General features: G+C 49.8%; 1 protein-coding gene across 2 annotated transcripts in view; it reads right to left on the bottom strand.

Annotated features, from left to right (window-relative positions):
* PPARA (peroxisome proliferator activated receptor alpha) overlaps nucleotides 1-16509 on the bottom strand; it is a 65289-nt gene extending 48780 nt beyond the window's left edge. The window contains exons 1-2 of one of the 2 annotated variants that reach the window (XM_031463441.2): nucleotides 16345-16509; nucleotides 15103-15184 (exon numbers count right to left, since the gene is read on the bottom strand). The gene's annotated coding sequence lies outside the window, so the exon portion shown is untranslated. Of the gene's footprint in view, nucleotides 1-15102; nucleotides 15185-15829; nucleotides 16087-16344 lie in introns of those variants that run through there. The other variant, XM_031463442.2, reaches the window with a different exon arrangement.
* Between the last annotated feature and the right edge of the window lie 3958 nt (nucleotides 16510-20467).

Below are 20467 nucleotides of genomic sequence, written 5' to 3' on the forward strand. Positions count from 1 at the left end.
CTATTCCTTCGCCTGAAACACCTCCCATTCCTGCACACGGTCAGGGAAGCTCAAATACCGACTGCTCCCCAGAGGTTTCCCGGATTCACCCAGGCGGAATGACCCCTGCCCGCCTCTGCATCCGCGCAGCTCACATCCCAGGTGCTGACTGGTGCCTTTTCTGACCCGCTGATCTGTGACTTCTTAAGGCAGGAGTCACATCCGCCACTGTCCTCCCCGCACACGGCAGGTGTTCATAAATACAGACTCATTCAGTCTAACATCAGTGCTACATTCTGAACGCTTTCTTACACACAAAAAACCAAAAACCCCTCATATCATTTTCAGTAACAAACCAATGAAAGGAGTCTGCGCAGAGGATACCACCAGGGTTCAGAGTGCGAAGGGCGGGTGTGGAACAAATGCTTTTCTGGAGAAACAAGAATTCATGCAACTTCAAGTGACAAGAATGCTAAGGGAACAGGAACAATCTGTTTAAGGAAAAGCCATCCTGGGATGGGGTGCATTTAGGGGCTTCCAGGCCACTTAGACTGTCTGCAGCCAGCGCTGAGAGTCCACACTGACAGTTTGGCTGAACAGTTGAGATGCCCACATGAGCCTGGTGGCAGATGTCAGTGTCCCTTGTTTGGCACATACGACACTTTTGGTAAGAACATCAGTGATATCACTCGCCAAAATGGTTCTCCAAGTGTCTGCACCACTTCACCACCACCCCCCCCCCATCGCCAGTGCCAGAGGCTTCCGGCCGCTCACACCCCCGGCCGGACACATGGTCAGTCTTCTCCGTTTGGCCACCCCAGCGGCTGTTTACTATCCCTCTGCCGCTAACAGCGATACCCACTAATGTTAATTTGCGTTTTCCTAATGACTAATGATGTTCAACATCCTTCCATACGCTTGCTTGCCATCCTGTACCTTTTGTTGAAGAATTTGTTCAAATCGTTTGCCCATTTTTGCTTTAACTCTTGATTGGATTGTTTGTCACTTTTTTACTGAATTGTGAGAGTTCTTTATATATTCCAGATACAAGTCCTTTGTCAGATAAACGTCTTGCAAACTTTTTTATCCAAGTCTGCGACTTGCCTTTGATTTTCCTGTTTTTTGGTGGGGAGGGAAGGTAATTCGGTTTGTTTATTTAAATTTTAATGGAGGGACTGGGGATTGAACCCAGGACCTCGTGCACGCTAAGCATGCACTCTTATCACTGAGCTATAGCCTCCCTCCTTAATTTTCTTAAATGTCTTTTGATGAGTAAACGTTTAGAATTTTGATGAAGTCTAATACATTAAACTGTTCTTCTGTAGTTCATGGGTTTTGAATCATCTATACGAAATCTTTGCCAAACCTCAAATCACTAAGATTTATCCTATGCTTATTCTGGGAGTTTTACAGGTTTACCTCTTACAACCCGGTCTATGACCCACTCCAAGTTCTCCATCCTTGTCTCGTGGTTTAACACCGTGTGAGACGAGGGCTGAGATCTCTTCTTCTGCATGTGGCTATCCAATTGTTCCAACACAATTGTTGGAAAAAATTATCTTTTCCCACTGAAATGACCTGTCACTTGGTCCAAAATCAATTCACCACATAGTTGGGTCTATTTCCTGAACTCGCTATCTTGTGCCATTCATCTACTCGTCTATTTTCATATCGATACTATATTGTCTTGATCACTGTGGCTCTGTAATAATTCTTTGCTTTTTGGGGGGGAGGTAATTAGGTTTATTTATTTATTTATTTATTTATTATTTTTTATTTAACGGAGGTACTGGGGATCGAACCCATGACTCACGCATGCTAAGCATGTGCTCTACCACTGAGCTCTACCCTCCGCTCCTCTGTAATAATTCTTGAGTTCAGGTAGTCCACCTGTGTCCCTCTTCTTCAAAGTCGTTTTAGCCACTTGAGGTCCTTTGCATTTGCAGTTTTAGAATCACTTTGTCAAATGCTACAAATACGTATGCTGACATTCGATGCTGATCACTTTGAATTTGTAGATCAGTTTGGGAAGAATGGCCATCTTAACAATGCTGAGTCTCATGACTCAAGGGCATGCTGTAACTTGTCATCGATTTGGGTCTTCCAACGTCTCGCAGGTTTCACAGTCCAGGTGTTGTGCATTTTATCCAGGAGCATTTCATAATTGTTGATGCTTGATTACTTTTTAAATGTTAAATTAATCTTCTATTCCTGGAATAAACCCAACTGTGAGCACACAGAAGATGTCTTCCCACTGTCTTCCGGCTTCCGTTGTTTTGGTTGAGAATTTATCTCTGACTCGTTGCTCTTTTGAAAGTAACGCCTAGTTGTGTTTTTTGTTTTTAATCTCTAGCTTCTTTTTAAATTATCTTTTTGTTTTTGTTTTTCAGCAGTTTTACTATAGTGTGCTTACGTATGGATTTTTGTTTTAATTCTGCTTATGGTTCTATAGGATTCTGGAATCTGTGACTTAATGTCTTTCATCAGCGTTAGAAAAACTCCAGCCACTCACTGTCTCTTCAAATATTGCTTCTGTCCCATTTCTCTTTCTTGTCCTCCTAGGATTTCAATCACATGTGTGGTAGAATTCTTCACCATATTCCCTGTATTTTTGTTCCATCCTTTCGACTCTTTGGGCTCCGTTTTAGGTATCATTTTCTGATCTACCTTGTAATTCACCAGTTCTCACATCAGTTGTGACTACCGTGCTGTTATATCTTTCTACCGAGTACATAATTTCAGTTTTCATATTTTTCAGTTTTATAATATCTACTTGGTTATTTTTCAAATCAATGTCCTTTGTAAAAAAGATAATTTCTAGTGTTCTACCAAAAATTCCCAATCTTACTGTTCATCTTCGTGAATATAGTTAAGCAAGGTTATGTGTTTTTAATTCTAATATTTAGAGTCATGTGGGCTCGTTTCTACCATTTATCATTTCTGCTCGTTCATAAGGTCCTCTCATATGCTTGGTTGGCTTTGTTGTGTGTCATTACTGTACAGTCTTGGTTTGCATGGCAGTGCAAGACCATAAAAAGCATCATGCAAGCAGAAATTATACAAAGTGATTTTACAATCAATGAAAAATTACAACTGCTCTATGACCTTTAAAGCTTTTGTCAGAACATGAAAACATTTCTTATTATTAGTTGAAAATGCACAGAGAAATTAAAATATATAGTAAGCTAGTATTTATTTACTACATTGTAATTTAAAACGTGAGGAACACTGAGACTTAAAATGTTTTACTTCCTTTTAAAAACTCATCCAGAGTAGTTTGAACCATGCTTGCTGCCTTCTTACTGCATGACAACAGTCGGAGCGAACTTCTATTCTTTGCCTTACTAAATCGTCATACTCCTTTCTACGTTTGGACTGGCTTCCAACATTTTTCTCCTTTGCACTTTCAATGTCACGACGTATCTTAGAGAGCTCTTTTAACGTGATGGGGGGGGGAGCTGGGATGACTTCCTGTGTGGCATCTTCAGTTTCTTCATCACAACCATTTCCCTCAAGGATGGTGACAAGTCACTTTCACTAAGTCCCCCGGCCACCTGTCTAGAGTCTCTCGAATGGCAGGAGTGTCCCCATCCCCAGGGTCAGCGACGTCTTCTAGAACTCCGCTTCTGTCCGATTCTAACGTTACTTCACGCGTTACCGTTTTTCACTTATTTGCTGTGCTTTCATCTCTGTTGGCCGTGTCCTCTGTCACTCAGCCATTTTTAGGAAGTGTCACATGGGTTTTCACAGGGAGACAAGGAGGCAACACGACCACACACTTTGCTGTCTGTGCACAATCTGACTGACAGATGCACAGGGACCAATCACAGGCAGACTTTGAAAGGAGGGAGGGGCTTGGTCCGTAGGCGCCTCTGTTATCTGTGCTGTGATTTGCAGACTGGGGAGCTGACAGTGCAGACTGTTTTATGCAGCTACTCAGTTCTTATCCCTGGAACTAACACATAAGCCCTGGTGTAGGGAGACTAGTGTCATTTAAAGAGGCATGGAAATGAAGTCTGTGCATAATGGGACTGTGCAAGGTGGGGACTGTCTGCATTTGAAAAATCGTTCATAGAAATAGAGGCTGAGGATGATGCTCTGTTCCCCTGAAGAGGATACTGCTGGCTTCTGCCAGGCATCCGAGGTCCTAGCAACGTGGAATCACCTTAATCCAACTTCAAGAATTGAGATTAGTTCAAACAGGCCTTCAGGCCTTGAGCAGCTGACTGACTTCTAGGCTACCTGGATTCCTCGGGGGCAGCTCTTGGGGGCCCCAACTCAAGAGTTTGGGATATTTACCAGGGTCTTGCCTTCTTGGAGGCTTTCTATCCCAATTTTTGACTCAGCCCCACAGAAGGGCTACTTGGGTCCTTGACTCCATCTTCCATAAATTGCCCTCCCCCAGTGACAAAATGAACACAAATGTCACGTTTCCATCTTCTCCAGATCTCAGCCTGGCAACTGTTCACCACCTCATGAGCTTGCCAAAGCCTTGACACATGTTTAAAGATTCTGTCCACCTTTTTGAGCTGAATTCCAAACTGTGAAGCCACTATCAGAAATGGGGCCCTCATCTTAACATTTTTAAACCACTGACTATTTATCAGCTCCACAGTTTGAAATGGCTGTTCTTCTCTTTATTTTTCACTTCCAGAGCTACAAAGAAGTATTTCTGTGCTCTTCAATAAAATCCGTAGACCAGAATATGGAAAAGTGGTATTTCCTTAAGGTTTTCCTCATATTCAGGCAGTATTACTGAAATAACAACAACCTGCTAATCAGATGCTAAAAAAAATTTGAAAAGAGAAAAACCATCATCTTTTCAGCAAGCGGGAGGGCATAGATTATTAAGCAGAGCGGAAATCTTTGTTCACTCAACAGATTTATTTTTTTAACTGAAGTATAGTTGGTTTTCAATGTTGCATCAATTTCCGGTGCACAGCATCATGTCTCAGTCACACGTCATACACAGACACACATCTATTGGTTCTCATATACCTTTTCATTATAGGTCATTACAAGATACTGAATATAGTTCCCCGTGCTACACAGAAGAAACTTGTTGTTTATCTATTTTATATATAATAGTTAGCATCTGCAAATCTCTGGGTGCCTCCTGTGATAGGCCCTGGTGGAGCCAGTCTAGGCACAGCCATGAAGAAAGCAGACACACACCCCTGTCCTCCAGGAGCTGCCATTCTATGGGAGATCAGTGAGAAACGAATCAATGAAACTTACACCATGTGAGATGGAGACTGGGTGGGAGAGGGGCAGCCACTATAAATCAGGGGGTCCGAGAGGGCCTCCCCCCATGGGGAGTGAGCAAACTTATGTGTCCTTCCTTCCTGTAACGAGACACGAAGCTGGGGGGGGGGTCTGATGGGGCCCCACCACCTCCTGGCACCCCAGCCCCTCCCAACATCTGTGCTCTCACCTTGGCACCAGCCTGATGGAGGGAAAAGAAGGGGCCGCTGGGCTCTGCACCTGCAGTGCTGTGATTCATAACTGTCACTCCCCAGTCCTCCCACCGTCCTCCCACCGACCTCCCACCGTGTAAGGTCCACACGACCAACCCTACCTAAGCCGCCTAATGCACTGGGCAACTCTGGTCACGGCTCTTTTGCTTTGATATTACAGATTTGCCCTTAATCGACAGAGCTGGACACTGGGCATGTCACCCACCTTCGAGCGTGAACAGGACACGTTTAGCGGTCTCAGTGCTCCACCCCTCCTTGAACGGCGTTCGCTGATTGTGAGTTCCAGGAGGGCACGCCCACGGAGTGATGCCAAATAGTGGCCCCAAAGATGTCCCTAAGGGTACCATCATGGGTTCGTTTGTGTCCCCCACATCCTAACACCTCCAGCACTTCAGAATGTGACCTTATTTGAAACGGGGTCTCTGCAGATGCAGTTATGATGCGGTTACACCAGAGTGGGTGGCCCTTAATCCAATAGGAATGGCGTCCTCATAAAAAGTGGAGATTTGCACACAGACACACCCAGAGCGAGAACGCCACGTGAGGACAGGCGGAGGCTGGAGGGGTGCTCCCACAAGCCAAGGCACGCCAAGGGTGGACGGGCACCAGCAGAAGTTAAGAGGGGGCAAGGAAGGGGCCTCAGAGGGAGCACAGCCCTGCCGACACCTTGATTTCAGACTGCAGGCCTCCAAGCAAGACAGCGAGAGAACAAATTTCTGTTGTTAAAGCCCCCCACGTTGTGGCGCCCTGTTATGGTGGCCACGGGAGACTGACGCCAGTGCAGACCCTGAGAGGGGAGAGTGGCCTGGATTTTCCAGGTGGGCCCAACCCGATCACTTGAGCCCTGAACAGCAGAGAACCTCCCCTGGCTGCAACAAGGCAGAAGCGGGCGCGGGGGTCAGAGAGACTTAGAGCAGGAGGTGGGTGCAACCCACGTGGCAGGTTTTGACAACCCAGGGGCCACGAGGGAAGGAATGTGGGCACCTCTGACTGACATCCAGCAAGAAAACAGGCCATGATGATTTTCAAAATGCACAGAATTGTCCATCCAAAAAAGATGAATTTGGGGGGAAAGACTGGAGAGGGATAAATTAGGAGGCTGGGATTAACAGATTCAAACTACTGAATATAAAACAAGGTCCTACTGCAGAGCACAGGGAACTACATTCAATAGCCTATAAGAAACGGACGCAACGTTGTAAACTGACTACACTGCAACGAAAAAGAATGCCAAAAAACGCCTATAAAGAAAAAGAATATATATACGTATAACTGAATCACTGTGCTCTCCACCAGAAACTAACACAACATTGTAGATCGACTACACGTCAATTAAAAAAAAAAAGGATGAATTTTACTGTGAGTCAATTATACCTCAGTAAACTCGACTTTAAAAAAACCTCAAACCCATCTCCACCACCTGGGCGAGTCTGCTGTTGGAAGCTGGTACCTCCAGGAGCCGGCCCTGCTCCCACCAACGTAACTGGGCTGATAACTTCCCCGGCAGGACACAGCTGCCTCTCTCCCCATCACCCCAGCCACAAAGCCGCCTGCAGCCCTGGAAGACACACTTCACTCTCTGTTCATCAGCCTAGGAAAGGGGCTTGCGTTCGTCTAGGGAAAAAATTTAATTTGCCTCACTCACTTCTATGAAACCAAATGATGTCACACTAACGGCACACATGACCCAGCTCATGTCCCTGCAAGTCCTTGTCCCTGCTCCTTTCAGGGAGCGATTACCATGCTCATATGATTCAGACAGACTCCCTGGTCCGAAGGCTCATCTGCTTTTAACGCTGAACTCTTGGCGACAAAGAGAAGGCAGACACCACAGCCAAACGTGCGGTGTTTCCTGGAAACAGGTCATCCGATGCGAGATGAGAGTGTTCATCTCAGACTTAAACCCTGCTGACCCAAGCGGGCCAGAAGGCTTTCCCTCGAGCACTTCACGGTAAGTGGAATAATAAGATACGCATCAGGGGAACTACACCTGCTTGGATAATTTTTATTCACTCTTTTCCTTTCTCCCAACTTAGTTCCTTTAGTGAAAGGAAATTCTGAATTTTAAAGACAAACGTTTATTGAGCCACACAGGCAGACTGCTGTGAAAATGCCGCTGCCCCACTGGACGCCGTGCTGGTCGGGGGAGAGCAGCCTCAGCTATCCGACCGTCTACACTGGCTCTGACCACCACGCGCCACACCGCTTTGGTAGCTGCCTCCCCTCGGAGCCTAGGAGTCCGTCATGTAGCGCAACGCTTTCTGGTGGCAGGCTGTGAAAATGCCGCTGCCTCCCTGGATGGAACCTGCTGCCTGTCACTGCTGTCCCCAGTACTTAGAACACTGCCTGGCATGTAGCAGGTGCTCACTGAAGGTTTGTCAAATACATGAACGATTTCAGGAATAAACGACCGATGTACTCAATAAACAGCTCCTGGGGTGAAGGCAGAATATCTCAAATCAGAGAGATTCAAACTGCTACAGGAGAGTGACAAAATTCCCTCCTCTCATTTGGGGGGAAATCAAGGACAGCTTCCTGAAGGAGGTGGCGTTTGATTAAGCCCTGAAGGAATGTCAAATGGAGGGTAGCCTGACCGGAGCTGCATGTTCACAGAGCAGGTCCTGCAACTCCTGCCGGTAGCACATCCAGGGCGCTGCAAAGGGAGGCAGCTGTGGTTTCCGGCCCCCCAGGGGGGCAGGATGGAGAGAGCCACTTCCTCAAGACACCACGCAAATGAACAGGTAATGGGCACGCTCATGGGAAAAGCACCGGGCACTGTAAGTGCTTGTAGCAGAGACCCGACTGGGGCAGGCAGTCCCGAGAGGTTTCCCTGAGAAAGTAATCTTCAGCTGAGATCTCAAGGGTAGAGGGTAGAGGTAAGGGGGCGAGGTGGAGATGAGGCAGGGTGAGGGAGGGTCCCAGGTGCGGCAGAGGATCTGGTCACGAGGGAAGAATGCCGGCCCCTAAGAGTCAGGCCTCTGCCCTCCCAGTCACCACAGGAGCTGGTAAATGAGGACACATGAGTCCCCGTTGAGGCCGGAGAGTTAGTAACAAGCAAGGAAACAGCTAAAGCGTTCTCACTACGTGCTAGGCACAACCACGCAGGTTGTGCCACACAGCACTAGTATTGGCCCCATTTGTAGACAGGAAAACTGAGGCGCGGGCCGGATGAGCAGTCTGCCTGAGCAGTCAGTCAAGACCCTGCACTTGTCCGGCCTCCACTGCCCCCGTGGGAAGAGGGGGCAGGAAGGCCACTTATTGGACAGCGAGGAAGACCGGGGTTGGGGAGGGAAAACTTGGTGGGGTCTCAGAACCGGACACTCTGAGTTTGAGTCTCTGGGAGGGTCAGGGTGATGTCAGGAAGGCTGGTGGATGTGGGACCCAAGGTCACGACAGCAATGAAAAAATGCAGGGTCTTCCAGGTAGGGGCAAGGCTGGCTAGATCCAGACAACTGTGGAGATGAAATGCTGGCACAGGGAGGGGCGAGCCAGGAGGGCTCCAAGGAAGGGACACACACGGCCAGAAAGAGAACTTCCGTCTTCCCGGTCCTCCAGCAGTTTAACGTCACACGTACAGATATGAAGACAGCAGCTGGATGGATGAGATTTTAATACCTGACGTTGGAATCGCACCTTTTGGTCTCTTTCAAGTCACTGCTTTTAATTGCAGAGTTCTAAGTTTTCATTGCTACTCTTGTCTCTCAGAGTTTTCATTTCAAAGAGACCACAGCAGATCTGACACAGATCCTCCCGAAACACCTTCTAGAAGACGATTTACTCTACAGAGAAAGCCCACATCTGAATTCACCGAGTGCGTCCTAGGTTTTGAGCTCTTGTATCAGTCCGTGACCCAGCCACAGCTGTATCTGCTTCTCTGGCTTTTTTTTTTTTCCCTTCTAGATTCTTCTTTCTCTTAAGTCTTGTGCCTCTATTAGTATTAAAGATTATCTGCCGTCCTTGAATGTGGTTAAATATTCACTTTCACTTAGACTTCTGACCTAGACACTAAAAGCTGACTTTGTCAGATTCACCTAAGTAAAGAGAATGCAGCAGGGAAAAAGTCAATAATTTTTGGTTTCCGGAGTGAAAGAAAATACCCCGTTTTCTCTTCGTATATTGATATGCTGCTAGTCTTTACACGACACTCACGCACAAAGCTGGGACTTGGAAAGAATGGCCACAGCTCTTCACTGAAAGCTTCCCACGTAAACCTCCCTCCGTCACCAGCTGCTGTCACCCTCAGCCAGGAGCGTAACTTTCCTCTTTCAGTTCAACACACCAGCGCCAGGTCTGGACTCCCTGGTGGTTACAATCTTTGGTTTTCAGGCTGCTCCAGCGGAGGGCGGGCAGTCCTCCTCCAGCCACTGCTAGGGATGGGTCCTCCGTCTCCCCACCTGAGCGAGTGCAGGCGCCCCCGTCTTACCTTCTCCCCCGGGGCCAGAACCTTCTTACTCTGGCCCTGACAAACTCTCCAGGCACCAACATTTCCACCCCTACGTTCTGCAGTCATCACTTGTCACTCACATTCTTTTAACCCTGTCTGTGCTGGTCTTTTCGCTCAAGGAACAGCAGCCACCGATGCCTCTAAATATTCCATCCTTCACCTTTCTCTTCACGCCTCTTATTTTTCAAAGCCTTCTTCTTAGGTCAAGCTCTCGCCATCAACATGTCTGCACGACTGAACTTTGTTTTTTTCTTTTAACCATTCATCTCTTTCAGGACTCCTCACTGAATGCCACGGGTTGGGTTTATTTCTATGACTTGAGAGCTATGGTAAGAGCATGTCTTTCCTTCTGGAAAATGCTCTCAGCAAGTGGGTTTCTTTAAGGAAAAGAGGGAAATAAAGTCATTTTCTGAACTTCCATGCACTCTGGATTGCTTGCTGTGGACCATCAGGAGGACTCTGCAGAGATGGGGCAGAGGTCCCCTCGCCTTGACCAGGGGACGCAGTCTGCAACGTGTTGCAAAGTGGGAAGAAATAATAATTGTGACACTCAAGCAAAGTGCTCTCCCCACAAATCCTAGAACCCAAGGATGCCGTCAAGGTATCTGCCTGCTGGTTTTGTAAACAATTTCCACACACCGAGAGACGCTACTGTATTGAAACCAAATTTCAGATTTCTCTGAACAATGTTCCTTTTACACGTCATTCATGAGACTCCCATCCCTAGCACACAGTTAGACAAACAGAAATAGAAAGTGAGTGGACAGTGAATAAACGACACTAACCCACGTATCAAGCTGTCCCGTGGAATGAGCCAAAAAGAAATTACAGGCTAGAATGTATCGAATTTATTCATAATCCTACACAGAGGGGAACACCCTCTTTCTGCTGGCAGCCTAATAGATGTCAGCTTGTCCAGCAGGGAACGCTGCCTGAAAACGCTTCTAGAGATTCTTTGGGTAAAAAAAAATAATCCCATTTAACATATAGGGGATATTAGAAAACTTGATTTCAGATCGTCAAGATTTGATTGTCACTTGATCCTGCAATCCTGTATTTTACAAGCCATATTACTTCACTACAAATTTGCATTTCAATACGCAGGCAATGGGAGAGGACGCGCTCAGTGGTAGAGGGAAAGCTTAGCATGCCTGAGGTCCTGGGTTCAATCCCCAGTACCTCCATTAAAAAAAATCTTGTAAAAACAAATAAATAAACGGGCATGTGACACCTTCTTAGCCTACTTCAGAAAAGGGCATATATATACACATGTCAACCTCTAAGTAACCGGGTCTCTTTTACTAGAGCTTGGCAATTTGTCACCTCAGTGTGGTTATCACATAACCACAGACTTATTCAGTTACAAATGGCTGCAAGGAACTTGGTGCCTCACTCACTCTAAAATGGGGGGGGGGGGGAGGAACTACAACATACTGTTTACGTAACTATATTATCAAACCCAACCTTTCCTACGAAGCTTCATAAACTTTGAGACCATCAGTCACTCTGTATTTGCTTCCCCAGCTCTCACTATTCAAGGTACTACTTTTTCAAAGGTTTATTTGTGGTCTCTTAACTTAAAAGTGTAGAAGCAAGCAGGTCAGAACAGAAACCACAGGTCTCTTTATTCACAGATCTCCTTAAGCAGAGCAAAATAAAAGCAGTCAGATGAGTGCTGCCTCCCGGAACACAGAAGACGTTAAATCAGTGCTTCCTCCAGTTTCTCCTGCATGTGCCTTTATCACCGCAGTTAGAGGGCCAGCGGGACCCTGGCCCTGTTAAGACAAACACTGCTCCCCTTCCCCCACTGAGTCAGTTACTTGGAATTGGAATCCACGATCTTGCAGGAAAAGGGCATTCTTCTCTGTCAGATTCTCAAGCCGTCTCAGACAAAGTCTATTTAATGCTTAATACCCCCCAACTCTAGTGATGATTCTGAACAGAATAATTTGAGCCGCAATCTTTACAACACCTCTGCGCTGGGAGCCACGCTTGCCTAGTGGTGACGGAAGGACAGGCTCTCGCTGCGGCAGATTCAAGGCAAGCTGCAAAATGCCTGAGGAAAATCCTCTTGCGGTGGGAGGCCCCCTGCTGCGCTGCTAGCGCCCCCCCCCCCCGCCGCCCCCGCCAGCCAGCTCCCACCCCCATCTGAGGGCTGTAGAAAACATCGATTAGCACTTGTTGAACTAAATTCTATTAACCCCTTATCTGGTCAATGAGCAGTCATCCCTCGGCATCCTCACGGGATGCGTTCCAGGACCCCCGCCCTCGGGTACCAGAATCTGCAGGTGCTCACATCCCTTATATAAAATGGTGTGGTATCTGCATATAACCCACGTGCACCCTTTGTATATTTTAAATCGTCTCTAGATTACTTATAATACCTAACATACAGGCTATGTCAATAGTTGTAAATACAGTGTAAATGCTATGTAAGCAATTATTGGTGTGCGGCAAATTCAAGTTTTGCTTTTTGGAACTTTCTGGAATATTTTTCCCCCTGCATATTTTCGGTCAGTTGAATTGGTGGATACAGAACCTGCGGATGTGGGGGATGGGGTAAGCCACTCCTAGGTATACAGGACCAGCAAGGCAGCGATGAGTAAGACTTACTCCGCTCTTATCAAGGTCGACTCCATGGGGAAAGAGACATGGGTAGCACTGAGGAGCAGCCCTAGCTGGGGAAGATCTCATCCAGCCTGCGTTTCCACAGACCCTCCAAGGATGAGGAACAACTGTTTTCATGGTCTAGGTGTACCGGAGTGAGGACCGATGCTAAGTACATCACCATCAAAACTTGAGGGCATAGCCACAGACAGAGAAAACACAAACCACTCATGACAGTTTCATTCCTACTAGGGTAGGACTACGGTTTACCTACCCAAAAATGAAAAAAAAAAAAAAAGTATATATATGCAGGGTCGAGGGGATGCGTTTCTTTCCGAAAGCCTTTGGAAACTCACAAAATGGTCAGAGCAAACAGAGTTCAGGTACCAGACCCGGCTCAGGGAGAGCAGGCAGTGCAGTGTGACACTGCTTGCGCTGATGACGGTTTTTTACATTTTACAAAGAATCTTCATGTGAGCCACCACTTTTGAGCCTCCCAATCCTTCAGAGAGGTGGATCGGAGAGGAACTCCATTATGCACAGAGAAAACAGCCTTTAGAGAGGTGGACAAAGATGGCCAGGTCTGGCAGGTGGCCTCGAAGGGATGAGAATCAAATCTCACGAAGACCCAGTGCCTTTTCCACTATGTCAAGCTGCTTCCCTGAAGGAAAGCAAAACACTCCAATCCTCTTTCTTGTACTGTATGCTGACCTCAAAACAAATGCAGCTCAACCACCGAAATAACTATAATAGGTCTGACTCGTGAGGAGCAAATTTTTCACCTTTTGATGTGCATACACTCTTCCACAAGATGCTAATTAAGTGCTCTAGAAGAAAAGAAGGAACATGACTCCAAACACCGAGCACATCAGACGAGGTTATGTCTGTTACCCACAGGACAGGTCGCTACAGGAAAGTGAAGGAAATACTTGGGAGAATAAATGAGTTCTCTTGAATACAGTCCTCTGGGACACCTAGGGCTCTTCCTGCTTGGTTCTTAAAACTATCCTAACACCAAGTTGGAAATTAAAATTCCTTGCCCGATTTACCCTAACCACATGGCCTTAGAGGAGAGCTAACTTGTTCTATGTAATTAATACGGTAGAAATAAAAGATCCAGCAAATGTCTGTCCTACAGACAGAAACTATATCATTATTTGAAATGTCTATGAAACATATAGAGTCTGTGACTCTAAACCAAGCTGCCAAGGACAGAAATAAAAACAGGGGCCCTCAAATCCCAAAAGAAGCAGAAATTATGCAGGCCTCTAACTGCATCCTCTAACTGCAATGCAAAAAATTATTACAATCGTTCACCAAAACCTCTGGTCACTTGGAAATTAAGACACTCATTCTATTTGCCATGAAGAATACATCACACACAGACTGAGAGAGGAAACAGAACTTGGCATGTTTGAAATCTGTTTACAGTAAGCAAAGAAACATTTTAATAAAAGTTTTTTTTTAAAGCTATTACTTAAAGAATCCTTATTATAAAAACACAGATGTTCACAGACAACATGCAAGAAAAAAACCCACTGGCTACCAATCATTACACAACAAGGTGTCGTGGCAAAAATATTTCCCTTTCTGCACTCCAGGTTCATCTTCTTTTAGATTCTGGTAAACATTATCTTCATGAGCAGATCTGTGGTTGTTGCCTGGCTCAACTCTGAGCACAACAGCCCACAGCAGCTAGTCAGTAAATAGTTCTAGAATAAATGAGTTTTTAAATTTATATATATATATATAAAAGGACTGGCCTAATAATCACTGTATCTAAACACAATAAAATATCATATGGACATTTAAAATGATAAGACACAAACACATTTATTCACATGGAAAGGTTTTTCATAACCTAACAGTCAATAAGCAGATCACACAATAGTTATATAGAAGAAACGTTTTTTTCCTCCCTCCCTCCCATTCTCTCTCCCACATACACATACTATGTTTAAAAATCTGTTTTACAAGTTGGACAAACATGAGCTAGTAAAAAGAACTATTTTATGATTACGGAGTAATTTTTATGTCTTAAGACGTGAAAAGAGGGAAATAATTTTTTTCTATCATCAATTAATTAGCTGTTGCTTCAAAGTTGTAGAGAATTTTGTCAAGCTCACTGCCTGGCCCTTCACACGGTGACCACGCAGCCAGACCACCTGCGTGCTTCTCTAGGGTTCCACTGTCCTGGCTGAGGGCAGCTCTAGACCAGACCTGCTAGCTCAGAAGGCCACTTGCTTGCTATTCAAATTGGAATTAAAACAGCTAAGAGATGGCTCTTCACTTCTCAAGTGTCTGTAACTTAAGTGTCTGTTAAATAAAAACATTTCTCACAGTTATATTAACTGGTTTTAAATCACATGGAACCAGCCTGCCAGAAAGAAGTGCCCAGTGACATTGACGCCATAAAGTTTTCAGAACTTAAAAGAGAATCTATCCTCAATTCATCTGACTTTCGAAGAAATGAAAATATACCTAACATTGCATCACAAAGTAATAATTAACCCCCAGTGCTAGTCTGTAGGGCAATGGAAGCAGCACTTAAACACTGCAGTCTGGAAAAATGAGTAAATCGAACCTTCCATTTACCTGTGATGACAGCGTCTTGGTTCTGGGCTTGTCTTGCCACGAACTGTTACTTCACAGAAGAGGCAGGGCCTTTCACTGCAGCCTTGGCAGTAAGAAGGTAAAGGAGGAAATGATTACGATATGTCCTCTGGATTCTCCCCAACTCTCCACCACCTTGGAAGAGGAAAGTCACCCTGACCCTGCTTTTTCAACGGCCATAGTGTGGTGGGGTCGTCCCCAGGAGACCCTGCACCCTCGCTCCCCTCCCGGCCCGGCCCACACCGCTTCCCAAGCAGCCCTGGGAGAGGAGGGGGCTCGCTGGTTCGCGGAGAGGTGGTTGGCACTGGGGTGGGCACGCAGCCCCGAACGTTCCGGAGCGCCCCACGAACTCCAACACATTATACAACTGCAGACTTTTCTTAGAAAGAACCTTGACATTTGGGGCACGGAGTCCAGCCTTTAAACTGAGAAAGGCGAGGGAAGCACGGCCGTGCAGTTGTTCCCTGTTAGTCTGGGGAAGGCGTGCGGCAGAACCGACCCTCCGGACTTCCGCCAGCACCAAGCTGCGCAGCCGGGGACTTGGGGAGACTTGGGCGCCGACGCCCCGCGCCGGACGCGAGGGCCCCGGGCTTGGAAGGAAGTCCCGTGGCGGAGACTGCCCTGGGCTCGCCCGGCCCGGCCCGGCCCGTCTGGGTCGCCCGACTGCGCTCAGGCGCAAAGTGGGGAAGTTCCTCAAAGGTGAACTAACCCGCGTGTGAGTCTCTCCCGTCGGATCCTAACCGCCCCGCGCACGGCCCGGAGGGTCGGTCTGTCGGGGCCTCCGGCCACCTCGCCTATGGGATCCCCGTAGGTCTCGGGAAACGCCCCCCCGTCGCCGACGCCCAAACTCGACCACGCTGAAGGAAGGGTGCGCCCGATGCCCCTGCCTGGTGGGCCTTCTCTCCGGGCGACAACCTGAGGACCCCAATGTCTCTGAGGTCCCTGGCCTCCACCTCTGCCCAGCCCCCAGCCCCCAGCCCCACCGACAGCTGCGGAAGCCGGAGCTCGGGGCAGGCCCTGGACGCTCGTAGGGAGGCCGAGCAAGGGGCGGCCCCCTGGGCCCCGGGATCCCCCTCAAGAGCCGGTCGCAAGCGCCCTCGCCCCGCGCCCCTGGGCCCCGCGCATGCGCCGCCGGGCCCCTCCCCGTCCGCCGCCGCTCTGGGTCGCGAGACGGGGGAAGTCCCGGCCGCAGACCCCTGAGTGCGCCCGCCCGCCCCCTGGCACCTGGAGCCGCAGTCCGCCGCCTGCCTGTCCGCCGGGCGAGCTCGCGGAGGGAGGCGGCGCCGGGCAGGGCGCTAGCGGCCGCCTCCGCCCCCGCCGCCCGCTGCCCCCGCCGTGGGGCCGCCGCGTCCCCAGCCCATGCCCGGCGCCGCCTCCCCGCGTCCGTGCCAGCCGCGCCCCAGCGGCACGCGCCGCCCCTTTGCCCCCGCTCGGGCCGGGTAGCTGCTGCGGCTCGCGCGGGTGGCCGGCCAGGAAGCCCCGCCCCCGGGCCCGCCCCGCGTGGGACACACCCCCCGGGTGGCGGCGCCCGATTGGATGCCCGCGGGGCGGGGTGGGGCCCCTTTCAGCGGCTCCCACCTCCTTCCCCGCAGCCACTGCACCAGTGGGGAAACTGAGGCGGGGGAGGCGGAGGGACTGCCGGGCGTGGGCACAGAGCCGCGATGGCACACCGCGTGCGGCTGGGCGTCGGCGCATGTCCGGCCCCGCGCCTACGGGACGGGTGGAGATTCCCGCCTGGCGCCCAGGCCCCTCCTCCTCTGGGCTTTGCGGGTCTGTGCAATGAACTGGTCTAGACCCGGGGCAGAGGCGCGGGTGACCTCGTCTCGGGGTAGCGTGGAGGGCGGGGCGAGAGGGGAAGGACCTTGTCCCGGGGACCTCAGGATGCAAAAGGAGAATGGGAACGCAAGCTGGGAGGACATGGACGCATCAACAGGTGGCGGAGTTGCCAGGGCGGGTGAGGCGGGCGAGGGACACAGAAAGGTGAAGGGCAACCAGGCCGGGTGCCGCGAGTCGCTGCCAACTGCGACCAACCGCCCCCCGCCCCACCCCCTGCTGTGGAGAGCCGTGCCCATCCCCCCGTGCGTCGAGGGTGAGGGACTGACTTTGCGCCCAGCTAAGGCGCTGGGCTTCTGCCAGCGCAGGGGGGAGGTCGCGGCCCGGCAGCCAATGGCGAGGAGCAAAAGGAAAAGCTGCAAAGCGGCTTTGTTTGCGCGGTGACGCCCGAGCTCCCCGCGAGGAATGCAAAACCCCCGGTGCCAGCGCATCAGGACGCCCCTCCTTTGGGAACGAAATGTGTGCTATGCCAACCCTGCTCCTTGCCCTCCCGCTGCTCCTGCCACTGTTCTATTTGTAGCAGCGAGCGCCCAGGAGGACCTACTCAGGGCAGGAAATGCAGCACTAAACAAATCCCCGCATTACACAGAGACACTGGAGACCTGGCAGTACCTGGCCTTTCACAGAGGTCTTCAACTCACCCTGTTGATTGGTCCCATACCTGTGGTGAACTTCGCCCCAACCTGCAGACACCCACATAATCTTCCCACTAACTCACCGAGAAGCCCAACTTTCATTGCACATAATGTATAGCAAGGGACAATTTTTGTGTTATGTTTCAGAGTTTACAAAGTGATCTGTGTACATTATATCCTGGATATCTCACAGGTCGGGCAGGCAACAGTGTTTTTTATTCATGCAGCTAGGGCTGGAATGTGCTGGGTGTCATGGATACAGAAGCTTAGGGAGCTGACCACAGGCTGCCCATGCTGAGATCTTGTCCTCATGAGGACATCCAGGCTCTGAGATGTCTCCTGACATACTCCAGATCCCAGGCTATCAGGAACCAAGGGTCCAGGCAGGAGTGTTGACTTCTTTTCCCAGATGCACTGTGATGGTTGACCATAATCCCAGTTCAGCTGGGCAGTTGGAAAGATCTGGGAGAAATTGTTTTGAATGAGGACAAAGGAAGCTGCGTAGAGTTCAGCCGAGTAGTGTGCACATCCAGCAGACATAGAGAAATGATGTTCTTCGGGCTCCAAGGTTTTAGGGAGAGAAAACTTTTTCATGCATGTGACGAATGTTGTCACCTTTGAACAAAGGCTCTCAGCCAGTCCCTTGCCTCCCTCTCCCCAGGTAGAAAGTGGAAGGGTGCTCCGGGCTTTTCTCACGGGAGGATCCATGAAACAGATTAGTACATGCTGCCCCCAGGGGACCGTGGGTTCCTGTTTACCTTGAGCAGACTTCTCTTGGCCATGAGAAAGCTGTCACGCCCAGCAGAGGGGAAACTTCCCAAAGGACAAACCCCTCCCCGCCCACAGCTCCTGAAAGTTCCTCTCTCTCCTCCCCTCCCTCCTTGCCTTCCCCAGCATTGATGGAGCGTGGGCAACACAACAGCACGTAGGCAGCCTCCTGTGCAGGGACTGAGAACTTTGTAACTCCGGGGACAAGTTAGTTCTCTTGAATACGCATCTGAGCATCACCGGAGTTCCTCTCTGCAGACTTGGGAGACACTTGGAGCGTTTAGGGGGCCGTGCATCTTAGTTCACAGCTTCCATTTATTGGGTGCTGATGCTGTTTCAGGTTCTGTTTCGTGTTTTCTAATCTTGAAGGTGTTTGGAGAAATTATTATTATTATGCCCACACTGGAATAGGGACCCTGAGGCACAGTGGCCCCCCTATGCCCTGTACCAGGTCACACTGGCAAGTTGCAGAGCCCAGGGTGGGAAGTGGGTCCGTGGTGCTCACAGCTGCCCTGCTGAGCCACTCCTGGATATACCCACATGCCCAGTCTCACCAGAGCATCCAGGGCTGTCTCTCGGTCTCCAAAGGAGAATCAGGGAGCTGGGACATTCAGAGGAGGGGAAAGGGGGCAGCAGGATGAGGCTCCTGCCACTAGACACCAGGCAGTGGTTAGACCTTGAATGTGCAAGCAGGTGATGTTGGCCATCTGCTCAGAGGCTGGCCCTGACCCCTGCTGGGGTGAAGCATCTCCCACGGGTCTGGGGTCCAGGCCTTAGACAGGAGTCTGTCTGTTTGCCCTGCAGTTTGGATAAGCTCTTTTCCAGGAACTGTCCAAAGCCTCTGCAGGTCACTTGTTTGCCCTTTGCTGATCTGCCTCCTGATGGGACAGAGTGTGTGCTTCCGGGATGTCATCAGCCAGGGCAGTGGCCTCTGATCTCCTGGCAGCGTGGCTTCAGGTCAGGTGGTGGAAGTCAGCAGGGGCAGGAGACACAGACTGAGAAAGGGAGAGTTTACCGTCAGCAAGTCTAGAGCTGCTCCGTGGCCCACGGCTGGACCTCGGCGGAGGCCACCCAGGGTGCACTGCTGCCATCCTAGTATCGACGGCAGGACCTCAGGGGTCCACGTAACAAAGTCTTGCCACATTTAGGCATGGACCCTAAACTCACCATGGCCCCACAGAGCAGCTGGATTCATCCTAGTTTTGCAGAGTTGGAAGCAGAGGGAACAACAGCCCTTGGCTGAGCTCTCCAAGATGGTGCAAGAACTGGACCCTCAGAGTCCAGGCCCGTCTACCCTCCACTGCAGCCCCAGGTAGCCCCGTGGGTTGGCAGTGGGCTCTCTCCTGGCCTGATACCCCGGCAGTCTCTGGGAGACCCAGAAGCACACCGTTAAGGGTCAGTCTTGGCCCCGGCACCCCAGGAGGGCGGCGGCGGCGTGCACAGAAGCCTGTGGCAGGAGAAGGAAGCCACATTCAAGGTGAGAGTGCAAATGGCACAAGACAGGCAGAGGTGGGCAGTGACTGATGGCCCCGTGGGGAGTTTGGCTTGACCCCAGACCAGTAACAAAGAAAACATGATACATGTGAATCGGTTGTCATCACTGAGGCAGAGGTGGTGGTGGTGCTGGGTAAACTGTGCCCTTACTGGAAGTCTGCAGGGTCTGGAACCTTCTGCAGGCCCAGCCACGGTCTCTCTCCTGGACACCAGGCCGCTTTGGTGAGCAGCCTGTCCCTGGCCTAAGTTTACAGACTGGCTTTGCAACAGGCTCCACCTGACGTGGGTCTCCATTTCTAATGCTTGTGTCTGTCGTTCTTGAGAAGTCCAAGGCAGCCCGCCCACAGCAGTGCTGCCCCCCACACCTTCCCTCCCAAGAGTCAGCATGTGCTCTTCCATCCCGGGTGACTCAAGCTCCCTGAGGTGGGCTGGGTCGTTGGTGTCTTTTGTCCAGTTCAGAGCGTGGCCTTGGAGCTTCAGAACCTGTGTGGCCTGGCAGGTGAGACTCGCATGGTAAAGCTGACGTATAGATGAATTTGGTCAATAAAGGACATTCTGCTCTGCTAGAGATGGGGTTCACAATTATCTGCCCCGGGTAGGGGTCTCTGCTGTGAACT

Source organism: Camelus dromedarius, chromosome 11 (assembly GCF_036321535.1).
Source record: "Camelus dromedarius isolate mCamDro1 chromosome 11, mCamDro1.pat, whole genome shotgun sequence".
Classification (NCBI taxonomy): Eukaryota; Metazoa; Chordata; class Mammalia; order Artiodactyla; family Camelidae; genus Camelus; species Camelus dromedarius.